Source organism: Mustela erminea, chromosome 18, assembly GCF_009829155.1.
Source record: "Mustela erminea isolate mMusErm1 chromosome 18, mMusErm1.Pri, whole genome shotgun sequence".
Lineage (NCBI taxonomy): Eukaryota > Metazoa > Chordata > Mammalia > Carnivora > Mustelidae > Mustela > Mustela erminea.
The window spans coordinates 46,414,855-46,431,904 of NC_045631.1; the positions used below are offsets into that span (position 1 = coordinate 46,414,855).

The 17,050-nt window shown below is 40.1% G+C and overlaps 1 long non-coding RNA gene across 2 annotated transcripts in view; it reads left to right on the forward strand.

Annotated features, from left to right (window-relative positions):
• The window catches only part of LOC116577744, a 30,061-nt gene that overhangs the window by 4,516 nt on the left and 8,495 nt on the right, over positions 1-17,050 (forward strand). For both annotated transcript variants that reach the window (XR_004280601.1, XR_004280602.1), the window contains exons 2-3: positions 225-332; positions 1,606-1,801. This is a non-coding gene — a long non-coding RNA (uncharacterized LOC116577744). The remainder of the gene's footprint in view (positions 1-224; positions 333-1,605; positions 1,802-17,050) is intronic.

A 17,050-nucleotide genomic window follows, 5' to 3' on the forward strand; every position in this document is an offset into this window, starting at 1 on the left:
CACTGTCCAATACAAATATAATGGGAGCCACCTAATTGAAAATTTTCTAGTAATCATATTTAGAAAAGCAAAAAGAAACAGGCAAAATTAATGTAAATATTTTATGAAACCCACTCTATTAAAACACTGTCATTTCAACATGTGGTTCATATGAAAATTATTGATGAAGTATTCTATTTTTCGTACTAACTCTGCATAGCTGAGTGTATATTTTTCACTTGCAGTGCATCTCAGTTGGGACTAGTGACATTTTAGGTGTTCAGTGCAATGTGTGGCTGGTGGTTACCTCATCCTGGGAAGGTCTTGGTATCTTTCAAACGGCAACAATATAGGTAACTTCTCCAGATAAAGATTTTTAAATCAGCATGCTTTGGACAAGTGATACCTGAATGTGGTTGTAGAGAATGAATTTAAGGGAATGGGTGCTCGAATTTGGGTTTAGTGGCTTAATGAAAATAACAGCATCTCCTCCTCCTCCTCCTCCTTCTTCTTTTGGTGTGAAATGGATAGTTTTGACTGTAATCTGACATAAACAAGAAATGAATAGGGCAATAGCTATTCTCCTGGCTCCCGCTACCACGCCTTGAGACCACAAAATGGGAGAATGAAAAGGAACCTTGGTGATCATGTCAGATCACGTCTCTCCTTGGAGATCATAGTCAACTGTCTCCCTCTTTGTGCCTCAGAATCAGAGAAGAACATCAGAAAATCACTGATTCCTGGGACCTCATCTCAGAGAATCAAATTCGGCTGGTCTGGGGTGGGGCCTAGGCTTCAATATTTAAAAAAAAAAAAAAAATCCTCCAGGTGATTCTAACGTATGGCCTGGGCTCTGAATGCAGACACATCCCCTTCCTTTTATAGGTGAAGAAACAGAGGCCGAGTTAAGTGGCACACCTAAGGTCCCACAGCTGGAGAGAGGCAGTGTGGGCCCCGGAATCCAGCTGTTCTTCTCCACCTCATCTCATCTACAGAGAGACTTTTTTTTTTTTTTTTTTTAAATAGACTCCACACTCGCACTCATAACCGCGAGATCAGGAGTGGCATGTTTGGGGCACCTGGGTGGCTCAGTCCTTAAGCGTCTGCCTTCCACTCAGGGCATGATTCCAGGTTCCTGCTCAGTGGGAAGCCTGCTTCTCCCTCTCCCACTCCCCCTGCTGTGTTCCCTCTCTGTGTGTCTCTCTGTGTCAAATAAATTAAAAAAAAAAAAAAAGAAAAGAAAAAGAAAAAAAAAAGAGTGGCATGCTTTCCCACTGAGCCAGCCCAGTGCCCGCCCCCCAAGAGATATTTCAATAAAACCTCCATCATGGGCCTTTTTCCTGTTTGATCTCAGAATTATTCTCATTCTGAATTGAGATACATTACTCAGCTCAACCTAGAACCTTCAAGAAAAGACTCTGAACCCTTATTTCCCAGAAAATCTCCAGATCAGCGGTAACTCCGAAGTGATTCTGATCTGGGACGAGGCCCTAAAGCCTCCCTAAAATGGTCCTTTTGGGTTCTGCAACTGTATACATGATACAGAGTTTTATTGGAAGAGCTAGAGAGGAACCCCAAAGGAGTAGACACCTGAACCCGATCAGTCTTGTCTTCTTTGACTCTCAGCTGAAGCCGGAGCAACTGGCTGACAAGTGCCTTCCACATAAAGGTACCCACGCACCATGCAGGACATGCGCGTGCGTACGGTGGGCTGAGAGACTCTGGAACGGGAACCGCCCTTGCCTAGCCTTCCTCCTTTGATGCCTCGGCACAATGACTCGGGAGCTTCGGTGCCAGACCTTCCAGTTAGACAGAAATGCAGGTTTGTGTTTGTTTTCATGAAATAACCCCACCTGTGATGTTGACAAAGAATTCAGTTTTTAGAAAAACACTCTCAGGGTCAAATAAAGCCCACACTTTCATAAACTCTATTCCACCTGTAAGCCTTCGGAATGAACTTTTTAGATAAGCCTAAGATTTCTTTGTATTCAGTATTGAGTTGTCTTGGTTTACAAAATGCTGGTCTAATATCCTCATGCTTACGTTTGCTCTAAGACCTGGTGAAACTGGTGTATGTGAGCCTCAGTTCCAGAAGGGAAAACAGTACCTCAGTTCTTTTTTAAATTTTATTCATTTTCTCACTGACCACATTATTTTTGGGGGAGAGGTAGGAGTGGCACCTGTGACATGTCATGAATTTTCACAATGAAATTGAAAGTAAAGATCAAGGCAGTTCTTAAGATCTGATATCATTTATTTTTAAATTCTTTTGGAACATAGAATGAGTCAGGCAATTACTAGCCTTGCCATGGGATAGACTGGTTCTGCGGCACATGTCTGTAGAAGGAAAATGTTTTCCTTCACTGTAGAACAAAATGGAAGGTTCCATTGTAGCACTAGGGCAACGTCTTAGCCAGTGAAATGAGAATCCAAGTCCCAATCAAAATTACTCATAACCCCATCTTTCAAGGAAAAAAAAAAAAACCTCTGGTTAAGTACACAGCATTTACGTGGAGGGCCCTTGATTTCAAATAATCCAAGGTGTTTATAACAGGTGAAGGCTTTTAACAATTTAAGAGTTGATGCTAAATTACCCTTTGATCCAAAGTATTCATACAGCAAAAATAAACGTAAGCTATTCATGAAGCATATTAGAGATTAACGGTAAAATACGCATGTCTTTTCTGTCTTGATTCTTCTCCCTACAAGTAACCTTGACTTTTGTCGCAGTTCTTTTTTTAAATGTAAAAACCTTAGAATATGGACTTGTAAGAATCTGTTTCAGGTATATTTCGGTGAGCAGTACCACTGTCCTCAGATAACCGGGGGTGGGTAACAGTTTCTGACAAAAGCTGAAGGGAACAGGATTAAACAAGAATTAGAGCGATTATATTTTCTTTATCTAAAACCTTCACGTCTTTGGAAAGCTGCTTGGTTTCTATTTTGAGCCATGCTGCCCACATATCTTAACGACAGAAATGTTGCATAATTTTGCTTTTCCTCTTTTTATCTCTGTTTGGGTGTATTTATTATTTCATACGTGATGATGCAAAGCTCATTAAAAGGTCCATTTATATTCTTGTTATCTGTGTGAGGATCTAGCTGTTTTTCCCTTACTGTTTATAGAACCTCACTGTAATATTCAGATTTGCTGGCAATGGGCCCTTTCTAACACGGTATACATTCCATTCCCCTCTGTGACTCTGCTGATGGGAGTCTATGTGATTTACTCAAGGTTAATAAAGACCGTGTAAAAGGATGGATCATGGATTTACCCATCCCTGGAATTTTAGCACTTTCAGATGGAGGTTTATCTTACATTCTTTTTCCTCCCCAATTTAATTAAAACAACAACAAAAAAGCGTTAGTCCAGATGAGTGACAGTTGGCAGATCTGCATTATTCAACTGGAGGGACTCCAGAGCTTCTGATGCTTGGAGATGGACAAGTAATTACCTCCTGTCTGTGACTGTTTTCTACCAGGCTAAGCCCGATGTTTATTGTAAACTAGCTACCATTAAAAGCTGTAAGAGCAACCCTTATGTTCCTGCACCATAAATTGGACTTGCACTGTTTTTTTATTTACCTTCATGTTTTATTATATTCTTTGAAATGTTACGTTTTAAAGGAAGATAACAGAAAAATGAAAATTGAACAAATTCCAAATTCACGCTTGAGAAAAGATATGCTAAGCACACATATTTCCTGTATCCGCCTGGACAGCCTGATGGCCACTTTCTGGAGACTGGCAGCTTCTGTGTAGTTAACTATGAGATGCAGTTTCTATTAGTACATCACTTGCCAAATGGGCCAGAAAATAGTCTACAAATTAAAGTTTAAGCCACATAGGCCCAGGGCAGCGGTTCTCAAACTTTTTTGGTTTCCAGACCCCTTGATACTCTTGAAAGAGCTTTTGAGGGGTGTGGATTTTTATCTGTCAATATTTCCTGTATAAGAAAGGAGAACTGAGATACTTTAAAAAATCTCCATTTACTTAAAAATAATGTTAAAAACCTGTTACATGTTGACATAAATAGCATTGCAAAAGAAAAACAACTATTTAAAAAAAAAAGTTTTGTGAGAAAGGGATTGTTTTAGATTGGGTGACTTAATAGAGGACAGGTGCGTTCTCATCTGCTTTTCCCTTCAATCTGTTGTGATCTGTTGGTTTAGTAGAAGTCTATGAAGCAAATCTGGCCCCACAGAGATATGTAGCTGGAAAAGGAAGCATTTTAACAGCTTTTTCAAATAATTATGGGTATTATTCTTGGATTGCAAACCTAAATTTGACAAGTGGTAGTTTCTTAAAGGTTAGTTTCAATGAAGGATCTGAAAACCTATCAGTGGACTTTTTTTTTTTTTTTAAAAGATTTTATTTATTTCTTTGAAAGAGAGTGATCACAAGTAGGCAGAGAGACAGGCAGAGAGAGAGGGGAAGTAGGCTCCCTGCTGAGCAGAGAACCTGATGTGGGGCTGGATCCCAAGACCCTGAGATCATGACCTGAGCCGGAGGCAGAGGCTTAACCCACTGAGCCACCCAGGTGCCCCCCCCCTTTTTTAACAGACTTTGTTTATTAGCTTTGGTTTATTTTTAAGGAAACTATATACCCAATGTGGGGCTGGAGCCCACACTGGTGGGTTCTTCTTTACCATACTTGGTGACTCTGAGACTAAGAGTCATGTGCTCAACAGACTTTATTTTTTAGAGCAGTTTTGTTTTTTTTTTTTAGATTTTATTTATTTATTTGACAGACAGAGATCACAAGTAGGCAGAGAGGCAGGGAGAGAGAAAGGAGGGGAAGCAGGCTCCCCGCTGAGCAGAGAGCCCAATGTGGGGCTTGATCCCAGGACCCTGGGATCATGACCTGAGCCAAAGAAAGAGGCTTTAACCCCCTAAGCCACCCACGCACCCCAGGGAAGTTTTAGGTTAACAGAAAATGGAGTAGATAGTACAGGTTCCCATTTTACCCACCCCCAAACACATGCATATATTTTCCTCTATGACCAATGACTGCATTAGTGTGGTCTAACATGTGTTGCAGTTGATGAATCTATATTGATACCATATTAACCAAAGCACACATTTAAATTAGGGTTCACTCTTTGTGGTGTGTAGTTCTATGGGTTCTGACGAATGCATGTCCTGTATCTACCATTACAGTACCATCCAGAATAGTTTCGCTGCCCTAAAAATCATTGTCCTCCCCCTATTCATCCCTGCTCCTTTTCCCCTGAACCTCTGGTAACCATTGATCTTTTTACTACCTTTGTAGTTTTGTCTTTTTCCAGACTATCTTATTGTTGGAATCCTACTTTTCAGACTGGCGTCTTTAAGCAATATGCATTTAATACTCCTTCATGTCCTTTTGTGGCTTAATAGCTCATTTCTTTTTATAGCCAAATAATATTCCACTGGGTATATAACAATGTATCCACCTTCCGAGGATATCTTGGTTGCTTTCAGTTTTCAGAAATTATGAATAAAGCTGCTATAAACACTTGTGTGCAGGTTTGTGGGTGGACACACATTTTCAACTCATTTGGGTACATACCAAAGAGTGTGATTACTGGATCCTCTAGAGTAAGACTATATTCCACTTTATAAGAGACTGCCAGACTATCTTCCAAGCGGCTTTACCATTTTACAGCAACACCAGTAGTAACTTTCCTGCTATTGTACCTCTTCACCAGCATTTGGTATCAAGTGTTGTGTTTTTTTTTTTTTAATTTTAGCCATTTTAATAGGTATCTGCTAGTACCTGATCATTGTTTTAATTTGTGATTCCCTAATGACATATGATGTTGAGCATCTTTCCAATGCCTTTTAAAATTTTTTTAAAAGTTTTAAGTAATCCCTACACCCAATATGGGGCTTGAACTCATGACTCTGAGATCAACAGTTATATGAGCCAGGCAGGCACCCTTCTAATGCTTATTTTCTATCTGTGTATCTTCTTTGCTGAGGTGTCTGTTGAGGTCTTTTGCCCATTTTTAAATTGTGTTATTTATTATTGTTGAGTTTAAGTTCTTTGTATATTTTAGATACTAGTTCTTTGTCAGGTGCTGTGTAAATATTTTCCTCCAGTCTGTGGCCTGCCTTTCCATTCTCTTAAATCAATGGGCCTTTCATACTAGTAGAGTTTGGTGCCACGGCCCTGATTTATGCCATAGCACCAGCCCTTTTACCCAGGAGTGTTGTGTAATGGCTGTGCAGATTTCAACACCGAGAAAGGGCAAAGAACATTTTAGTAGTATTGTAAAGATAGTCTCGTGGATGCCCCCAGAAAGGCCTCTGAGATCCCCAGAGCCCACAGACCACACTTTGAGAACCATTGCCCTAGAGCAAACAAGTACAAGTCCTACAATTTAGTTCAAGCCTCAGAAAGATCAAATGGAATTGGAAATCATGAGTTTTCCAAATGTGAAATGTTAACTTAGTTTTCTGCAAAAAGGATTTAGAAGGCACTGAAGAAATATTATGCACTGAAGTTAGTGTTCTAATTCATTGGGCAGAGTCAAAACCAATTTTGTTTAGACATTTTTTTCCAATGATTCTTGGCAGAGTATTTTCCAAGAAATACATTACATGTGTGTGTATGTGTGTGTGTGTGTGTAAAAACATCAGCTGAAGTTTATGAGCCAATGTCACCTAATAGCCAAAAAGTGGCAGATGCCCAGTAACAGTTTTATAGTATATATAGACAATCTATGGAACCCCCAACTTTTATTCCTCCAACAATGTTCAACCAGCACAGAAATGGGGAAAGAACTCTAGTATTGTAAACCAGACAGTTCTGGATTTGAATCTTGGCTATATAGCCTTATGTAATTTCTCTGAGCCTTGTATTCTGTATGTAAAAGGAATATGTAAAAGGAAACTAAAATCATGGCCTACACTGTGAAGATTATATATACAAGATAATATTGAAGGGTCTGGAATTTCATGTATATCACTCACATAACCAACATCATCACCAAAAGTCACCCCCTCCATTTATTTATTTATTTATTATTAGAAGTGGAGGAGGGTGGGGCAAGAGGAAGAGAGAAACTCAACCAGACTCCATGCTGAGCATGGAGCCTGACATGGGGCTTGATCTCATGACCTTGAGATCACCACCTGAGCCAAAACCAAGAGTCTGATGCCTAACCCACTGTGCCACCCAGACGCCTCATTCCCCTCCATTTTTAATAGTTTCATAGTCTATTCTTATTTTCTGGCTCAGGAAATCATGCCTTTAAGTGCATCCATTGGAGAAAATACTAATCAGCCTTAATGTGCCTCTATAGAAATACTAAGTTTTGACAGGGGCCAAGAGCAGGGAGGGAAATCTTTAGTATTGTCAGTCCCCAGCACAGGGACTAAAGATCTAAGTGAACATGAGAAGCAACTGGAACAGAGAACCTAAGGATAGGACTGTAAAAGGTATTGAACTGATGAAGTGGCCAGGACCTGTTCTAACGGCAAAGGTCTTGAAATGGTCAAAAGTTCAAGATGAGGGGCGCATGGCTGGTTCAGTCAAGAGCATGAGACTCTTGGTCTTGGGGTTGTGAGTTCAAGCCCATTTTGGGTGTAGAGATTACTTTAAAAAAAAATTTTTTTTTAAATTCAAAATAAGCGCAAATCATGACGTGTGTCCCAGAGGTAATGGAGTGAAAAATCAATGGCACGCCAACAGGGAAATATCCCAGGGATGTACTTGCCCACCCCAAAATCCCATGGAGATTAGTTACATCTTCTGTTCGTACAGAAACACCTCAAGGCAACTTTTGGCAAGCATGACTTATCAAGAAACAGCTAGAAGATTTTTAGGGTAGAGGAGTCCTTTTTGACATCCTCGAAATTAAAATTTGGGTTCTGGAGCCACACTTTTTGTGCATTAAGTCCTAGCGACTTTGCTTGCGACTGTGTGCCTGAGGGGAATCACACGAGGCTGTTCTCTGTCTTCAAGTTTGTAAAAGCGTTGGGAGACCAGTGCTGCATGGAAAGCTTCCACAACAGTACCTTCCGTGAAGCATGGGCTCAGTAAATGTCAGATTCTGTTATCATTAGCCTGCCACCCGTGTAGCTCGCTCATCTGACCAATGCTGAGTGCAGCTCACCCACAGGCCTCTCACCCCTAGACGCCACAATGTTTTTGTGAAGCAACACATCTCACTTAGACTTTCACTTCTATTTCCAAATTAATGCAGGGACAGGATTACCAGTTAATTGACAGGCAACATGATTTCTTTGTTTTTGTTTTTGTTTTTGTTTTTTAATGGAGACTCTAGACACCCCCTCCCTACCAGTGACCACAGCTTTAGGTCACTGAGTGTTAAAAAACTCTTCTGTCTACCCTTAGAATGATTTTTGTTTGGTTCTTTTCAGATAGAATATGTGATCTTTGTAGAAAACTTAGGACACTAAGAAGTTTTGTTTTGTTTTTTTTGAAGATTTCATTTTATTTATTTGAGCGAGCATGAGCAGGGGAGGGGCAGAGGAAGATGGAGAAGTAGACTCCCTGCTGAGCAGGGAGCCTGACATGGGACTCAATCCCAAGGACCCTGGGATCACAACCTGAGCCAAAGGCAGATGTTTAACCAACTGAGCCACTCAGGTACCCAATATTAAGAAATTTTAAACCACCTACAATCTGAGTTAACCCTAGGATTTTGATAAATTTGTTCTAATCCTATTTGTACCCATACCTGGAAAGCTAAGTTCTTTCCACTATAATAAAATGTAAATACCAATGGGGAAGTCATAACTCAGGTCTTTATCACTTAATAAGCTAATTTTTAGTTAGTATCAGTTCTAACTGTTGAGGTTTTAAGTCTGCTCTTGATGTGGTAAGAGTCTTTGGAGCAATTAAGTGCATACTAGGTAAAGACGTTAGTCATAATGTATTTACTCATTCAGTAAATGTTTATTAGCTTGGCACTGCTGAGCCCTGGTGATACAGAAATGAAAAACAAGCAAATGCCCAAACAATTGACTCCCTTGTTTATTGTAGCATTGTTTTTAGTATGAAAAAAATTATACTTATTAGCAATCTAGATGTTCACTGGTAATTTATGGCACAGCCCTCCAACAGAGTCCTTAAAAAATTAAGTAGCAGGAGGGTAGAACAGATACATTTTCCCCTATTCTTTCCACTAAGTACAACTAAAAACCCTAGGGTTTTTAAAGTGGGTTCTAGGTAGTTTCACTGCAAACATTTTCACTGCTTAACTAATTCGCCACAAGGCAATTTTGCCATAAGAGAGAAAAATCACGAGAAATAAGAGGGGCATCCATTAAAAAGGACCTCATGAAACATGAGAAATGAGAAACAAGATAAAAAAGACTTTACTGGGAGATACAGAATATGTGAATACATTTGCAGAGTATGTAGATCCATGGCAATACTATGCAAATAACGGACTTAATTTTGTGGATTGTACCTAAGCACCTGTCTTCGAAGTTTTCATTCAGGGTATTATTATGCTGGTTTTCCCCTTTTGTTGATTTATATCCTCATTTGGCATTGCATACTTTTTTTTTTTAATGGATTTTATTTGAGAGAGAGTGAGAACGAAAGAGAGCATGAACACAAATAAGGGGAGGCAGGAGAAGCAGACTCCTCACTGAGCAGGGAGCCAATGCAGCACTACATCCCAGGGCCCTGGAATCATGATCTAAGCCAAAAATCGATGTTCAACTGACTGAGCCACCCAGGCACCCCATGTTTTCCTTTTTAGGGGAGTATCCATTTCCAAATACGAGCATGCACATTTCTAGCTGAGCTTTCTGTTGCACTATGAAAGCCGTCCACACAGTTGTGTGTTCTCAGCATACTTTCACACGTGTGTCGATAGCTGTTTCAAAGTTCTGTGGGAAGCGTGGGTCAATCCTCTGCACTACTGTATAGACCATTATGAGGGCTAAAATTTATATAATATAAAAATGGGAGTACTGCATCAATGGAGAAAGGAAATGAAACAGTCTACCAGTTGAAACTAAACTGCCAAACCAAACCATCAACTGGTTATTTTTTTTTTCTTTTATGACAAAGTTGCCTTACACTTAATTAATTACATGGCAAAACTTGTGGCAAAGATGCTTACAGTGGAAATGCCAGCCATGACAGAAAACATAAAAAGACTTTGAAAGGTGGAGAAAAGCCAGGATGGCTAGGGACTTCAGGACCTGAGGAACAAAATGGCAGCAAGTTCCCTGAGTTGTCTTTTTGCCTCTTATATCCCACACTTGGAGCTGAAGAAGCCAGCAACCTAGAAGTGCCAACAGGAGTAGACAAGGAAACCCTAACAAAAGTCCGCTGTCTCTAGCCAAAGGATTGGGAAAGAAACAGTTTAGCAAGACGGAAAACGTCTAGACAATGCTATGGACTGAGCTGTATGCCCCCAAAATTCATATATCACACCACCAGTGTGATACAATTTGGAGACGAGGCCTTTGGGAGGTCATTTGAGTTAGATGAGGTCATCAAAGTGAGGCTCTCAGTGATTTGTGGCTTATAAGAAGAAAAAGTGAGATTGCGCTCTCTGTGTTGATGACACAGCTAGAGAGGTGGCCATCAGCAACCCAAGGAGAGAGCCCTCACTCGGCATGGACCCTGTTACATGCTGACCTTGGACTTTCAGTCTCAAGAACTGTGTGAAAAACTATGAGGAAAAACGGGGGGGGGGGGTAGTCTGTGCTATGTATTTTGCTATAGTCACCCAAGCAGACTAAGACAGATTTTGGTATTAAGAAGCGGGGTGCTGTTGTAATAATTACTTAAATCTGTAGAAGTGACTTTGGGTAATGAGTAGAAGCTAGAAGAGTTTTGAGGTACATGCTAGAAATATAGATGTTAAGTGATCCTGGTGAGATCTCAGACAGCAATGAGGAACAGGTATCTTGACACTAAAGGGAAGATGTTTCTTGTTATAACATAGCAAAGAACTTGACTGAACTATGTTCTAGTGTTTTGTGAAAGGTAAAACTTGTGAGAGATACAATCAGATATTTAGCTGAGGACATTTTATACAAAAATGTCAAAGGAGAAACTTGGTTTCTGAATACTTACAGTAAAATGTGAAAGAGGAAAGATGAACTAAAAGATTTATTAAGCAAAAAGGAACTATAACTTGAAGATCTGGAAAGTCATCAGCTTATCTGTATTGCAAAAAATGAGAAAGGTTATTCCAAAGAGAACACCAGGAGTGTAGTTGAACAACCATTTGATAAAGAGATCATGGGTATGATTTGCGGAATTAATCCTCCATTTCAACAGAGTATAGGAAAAGAGATGGGATTATATCTGCAAAGACACTGCCAATGTGAACATTTAAAAATGAGGGGAGATGAAGGAAGGCTACCAGATTTCTTAGTTCCTATAGGACTGGACCAGAGAGCTATTCAGCTGCAAACGGGTGCTTTTCAAAAAAAAAAAAAAAAAATGATTAAGAGAAAGAACAACAATCCTGAAGGCAATTTAGACATCAAGGCTACTGTCTGGGTTTCAACAGGCCACATGGCCTGACTAAAGTCTGGGGGATAGGACCTCTGAATTCTTAGGGGGCATGATTCCTGCCTGATGGAGCCACGGAGGTAGGACTGCTGTCCCAGTGGGTCCAGAAGGCACAGCATCACACCAAAGAGGATTAATCATTCTCAGACCTTAAGATTTAGTGGAATTTGCCTTGGTACGTTTGAGATTTGTTTGAGACCCACCTCTCTATCCTTCTTTCCTCTTTCTCCCTTTGGGAATGGGAATGTCTATCCTGTGCCTCTCAGAGTCTACAAAAAAAAAAAAAAAAAATCCACTACAGCTAACATTCTCATTAATGGCGAGACTGACACTTCCCCTTAAGATCGGGGACAGGGTGCCTGGCTGGCTGAACTGGTAGAGCATCTGACTCTTGATCTGACTTTTGATCTCCGGGTCACGAGTTCAAGCCCCATGTTTGGTGTAGAGATTACTTAAAAAAATAATGTTTAAAAAGGGAACAAGGCAAGGATGTCTACTCTTACCATTCCTAATGAACATAGGTGGTGGAAGTTCTAGCAGCACAATAAGGAAAGAAAAGGCATGGAAATTGGGAAGGAAGAAATAAAAATCCTTATTTGCAGATGACCGATTGTCCACATAGAAAATCTCAAAGAACTTGCAAGAGAAGAACGTAAATAACAAAAAGCCGTATGAAACTAGTAAGTGAGTTCAACAGAGTATGTGATGTAGTGGATTTTTGCATGTAGATCTTCTGTATCTATATGCTAGCAATGAACACATGGATACCAAAATTTAAAATACAAGGTATTAACAAATGTTTAGGTATAAATCTAGCAAAATGAGTATGGGACTTGTATGTTGTAAGCCATACAACGTGATGAAAGATAACAAAGAAGATCCAAATAAATGGAGAGATAGTCCATGTTCATGGATTGAAGTCTCACCATAATAAAAATGTCAGTTTCCCCCAAATGAATATAAAGACTTAATGTAATTCCTACAAAAATCCCAGGAAGATTTTTTAATAGATATAGTCAAGGCTATTCTAAAATGTATATGGAAAATCAAAACAAAAAGCTAAAACAATTTTGAAAAATAAGTTGGGAGTCATCAGTCTACCTGATTTCAAGACTTACCATAAAGCTATGGTAATTAAGATTGCATTGTATTGTCAAAGATACACATTAGACACATAGCAAGGGAATAGAAAAAAATCTAGAAATGGACCCGCACCAATGTGCCTAACTGATTTTTGACAAAGATGTAAATGCAGTTCAGTGGAGGAAAGCCTTTCCAAGAAATGGCATTGGAGTAATTGGATATCCATATGTGGGGAAAACACTAACTCTTAACCTAAATCGCACACTTTATACAAAAATTAACTGAGTCACAAACTTATATATGAAATGTAAAACTGTGTTTTAGAAAAAATAGAGTCTTTGAGATAAAGGGCTAGGCAGGGTTCATAAAAGGAAAAATTGATAAATTAGACTTCATCAGATTTTGTTCTGTGAAAGAACTAAGTGGATTAAAAAAAACACAAAAAACAGCTGTGGATAGCTTTCTACAGTAAGCCACCTATCTGACAAAGGACTAGTATCTAGAATATATAACTCTCAAAACTCAACAGTAAAATTGGCAAAATCCAATTAGGGGATGGCCAAAAGACATGAAGAAGACCTTAAAGAGGGCAAATAACATGTAAGGATGTTCAAAAGCATTAGCTATTAGGGAAATCAAAACCATGAGATACCACTACTTCCCTGTCAAAATAGTGTCCATATCAGACAGGGATACAGAGAACTGAATCATTTATATATTGCTTGTGTGAATAAAATGGTACACCTTCTCTGGAAAACGGCTTGGCAATGTCTTAAGCCTGAAACAATCATACAACCAGTCATTACGCTCTTTTTATTTTAGAAAAATGAATTTATTTCAGAAAAATGACATTTATTTCAGAAAAATGAAAATGGGTGTTCAGTTCACACAAAACCCTGTACACAAATGTTAATTGCAGTTCTATAGCTGAAAATTGGAAACAACCCAAATGTCTTTCAACGTGTGAATGGTTAAATGAAGTGTGGTACATTCAAAATACTATTGAAAAACATGAAGAAATGAACTATTGATAGACACAACCCCCGTATGACTCTCCAGAGGATTAGGCCTGAGTGAATAAAGCCAGTCCCCAAAGGTTATATACCACATGATGCCATTTATAGGAGATTCTTGCAATGATAATATTATAGAAATGGATTAGTAGTTGCCAGGGGTTAAGGAGGGGAGAGGGGTAAGAGAGAAGCAGATGCAGTAATAAAATGGCTAACGTGGGAGATCCTTGTGGTAAAGGAAATGTTCTGCATCTTGGCTATACCAATGTCAATATCCTGGTTGTGACAGTGGGCTACATATAGTTTTATAAGTTACTATTGGAGGGGCACCTCAGTGGCGCAGTCAGTTGAGTGTCTGACTTTTGCTTTTGGCTCAGGTCATGAGCTCAGGGTTGTGAGATCGAGCCCTGCATCCGGCTCTGCACTGAGTGCAGAGTCTGCTTACATTTCACTCTCCCTCTGCCCCTTCCCACCTCACTTGCACTCTTTAATAAGAAAATCTTAAAAAAAAAAAAAGTTACTATTGGATAAAGAGTTTATGAGATTTCTCTGTATTACTTCTTATAACTGTACATGAATCTACAATGATCACAAAATAAAATGTTTAATTAAAAGAGTCAGGTGTGGGTGCCTGGGTGGCCAGTCAGTTAAGTGTCTGCCTTTGGTTCAGATCATGCTCTCCGGAGTCTGCTTTTCCCTCTGCAACCCCTCATCATGTTCTCTCTCACAAAGTCTTTTTTTTTTTTTTTTAAGATTTTATTTATTTCTTTGACAGACAGATCACAAGTAGCCAAAGAGGCAGGCAGAGAGCGGTGGGGAAGCAGACTCACCACCAAGCAGAGAGCCTGATGTGGGACTCGATCCCAGGACTTTGGGATCATGACCCAAGCCGAAGGCAGAGGCTTTAACCCCCTGAGCCACCCAGGCGCCCCTCTCTCATAAAGACTTAAAAAAAAATTTAAAAAAGTCAGATAATATTTTTGCTGCTTGGGATATAACAGATGTCTTAAAGTCCTCCAGCCCACCTCACAATGACTGTTCAGTGGTTCACCATCAGTGGTTCCCTGTTGACTCTATCCAGAATATTCCATGTAAGGGTACTGGAATCCTATGAAGTACCATTATTCCTAGTTCTCTGACAAGAAACCTGAAGTCAGTGAGGTCCACTGACCTGCCCCGGGCCACACAGGTGCAAAGCCCAGTGTTCTCAAACCCTGGAGACCATGTTCTAAATCACCCTCAAGAAGCAGAAGATCAGGGGTGCCTGGGTGGCTCAGTGTGTTAAAGCCTCTGCCTTTAGCTCAGGTCATGATCCCAGGGTCCTGGGATTGAGCCCCGCATTGGGCTCTCTGCTCAGCGGGGAGCCTGCTTCCTCCTTTCTCTCTCTCTGCCTGCCTCTCTGCCTACTTGTGATCTCTGTCAAATAAATAAATAAAAATCTTAAAAAAAAAAAAAAAGGCAGAAGATCACAAAGTAGGGTAAGAGGTGAAGAAGCGAAATGAAACAACTTTAATGTTCAGATGACTCAAAGTAGGTAGTTACAAGCCCAATTATAGGTCTCCACCCATCCCATGCTGCTTTGATGGTCCTTCCCAAAGACTACTCCCTCCAAGTGGCTTTTCTAGAATTTTCAACCCAGTGACGTCTTGCCCCTTTCTCCCAGACATGAGAGCCTCGGTTCAGTGCAGTCTACACTGCTTGTTGGTCAACCTCGAGGAGATGATATGCCTACTGAAGACAGTAGACCTGTATCCATGGCAGACCTCCTGTGTGGCAATGTCAGAGCCCTCCAGAAGCCCAGAGGAGCCGGGTGCCAGCCCAGGGGAGAGGGTAGAATAGGACAAAGCCTCCATGGGCTGCGGATCAAGACTGTGGGTCCCTAGAACTACAGTTTGTCGTCACACAGAGCTTAAAGGTAGAGGATAGGAGAATGAAGAGGTTAGCAGGAGCCAGCTGCACATTTTAATCATCTGGAGGAAGGGTTAAAAATAGTACCACCTTCAGAGATCCAGAAGACAGCTCATCTGCAACAAGGGCACCCTGGTGGTTCTGATGTCCTGGTTGGCAGGGGCTGGCACACAGGCTCTATTTGAGTTTCCTATGGCTTCCACATCCAGCGCACTATGAAATTATGGCTATGCAAACAAATCATGGTTTAGAGATACAGAAGTATTTACAAAGGAGACAGCTTATGAGGAGTGGATTTCATGCTGAGGAGTTGGCTTGTATTTTTTGAGAAAGATTTTATTTATTTAAAGAGGGCATGAGCTGGGGAAGGGCAGAGGGAGAGACAGAATCTCAAGCAGACGCCCTGCTGAGCCTAGAGCCCAACGTGGGGCTTGATCCCAGGACCCTGAGATCCTGACCTGAACCCAAACCAAGAGTCAGATGCTTAACCAACTGAGCCACCCAGATGCCCTGGTTTGTATTTTGAAGGCAAAAGGGGTATCTTTTGAAGAATTTTAGGGAGAAATGGTTGTAAGGTCAGATTTGTAATTTTTGAAGGTTATTGGTATTTGTTCCAATAACTTGCTTTCTAGCAAAAGCAAGCCCCAAATCACGGGTTGCATTCTGCAGTCACATCTCTGCAGTTACCTTTAATCAGAAAAGCCTCCTTGCTGCTTTCATTGTCTTTTGTGAACTTAACATTTTTGAAGTCTGGCCAGTTACTTGGTCTTGATTGGGGTTTGTCTTATGTTTCCTCTTGATTATATTCAGGTTATGCATTTTGACAGAAATACCCTAGAACTAATGTGGGTCCTCCTTAGTCCATCACATCAGATGGTATCAACAGGTCGCATTAATTGTGGTGTTAATTTAGCTCCTTGGTTAACGTGGTGCCTATCCAGTGTTTTCTTTGGAAAGTTACTTTTCCCTTTGTAGCTTACAAGATCATTCTCTCTTGAGGAAATAGATTTTAAGAGGACTGTAAATATGCTTTTACTCCTCAAATTTTTACCATTTAGTTTTAGTAAAAATGAATGATTTTTGCTGGAGTCTATTATTACCGTGATGGTTGCCATACAACAATTTTCTACTTTGATCATTCCTTCCATATTTATCAGTTGGCTTTGCTCCGTAAGGCAAAAATTTCCCTTTTCTTCCATTTATTTATTTACACAACACACAGACTCCTATTCTTATTTTATTCAGCAAATTTCTTGACTTTTAATCTTTCTGCGTCATGTTTTGGGTGTTTCCCTTGTAATCAGTATACACCTAGGCCTTTTCTTCCTCTACCCTCAACTGTCTCACCTTTAAATTGGTAGGTTTTATTTAGATGAATTGCAAAAAGAGTATCATGGATTTATTTCTACAAAAGAAGAGATGGATATCTACATGTAGTGATATAGAAAAATGTCTAGGATGTAGTCTAATGTAAAAAACAAATTATAGGCAAGTATGCATCATAGGAGCCTATCTGTTGTATGAAACAGTGCATGTACACCTATTTCCATAGTCCTGAAAGTCTGGAAGG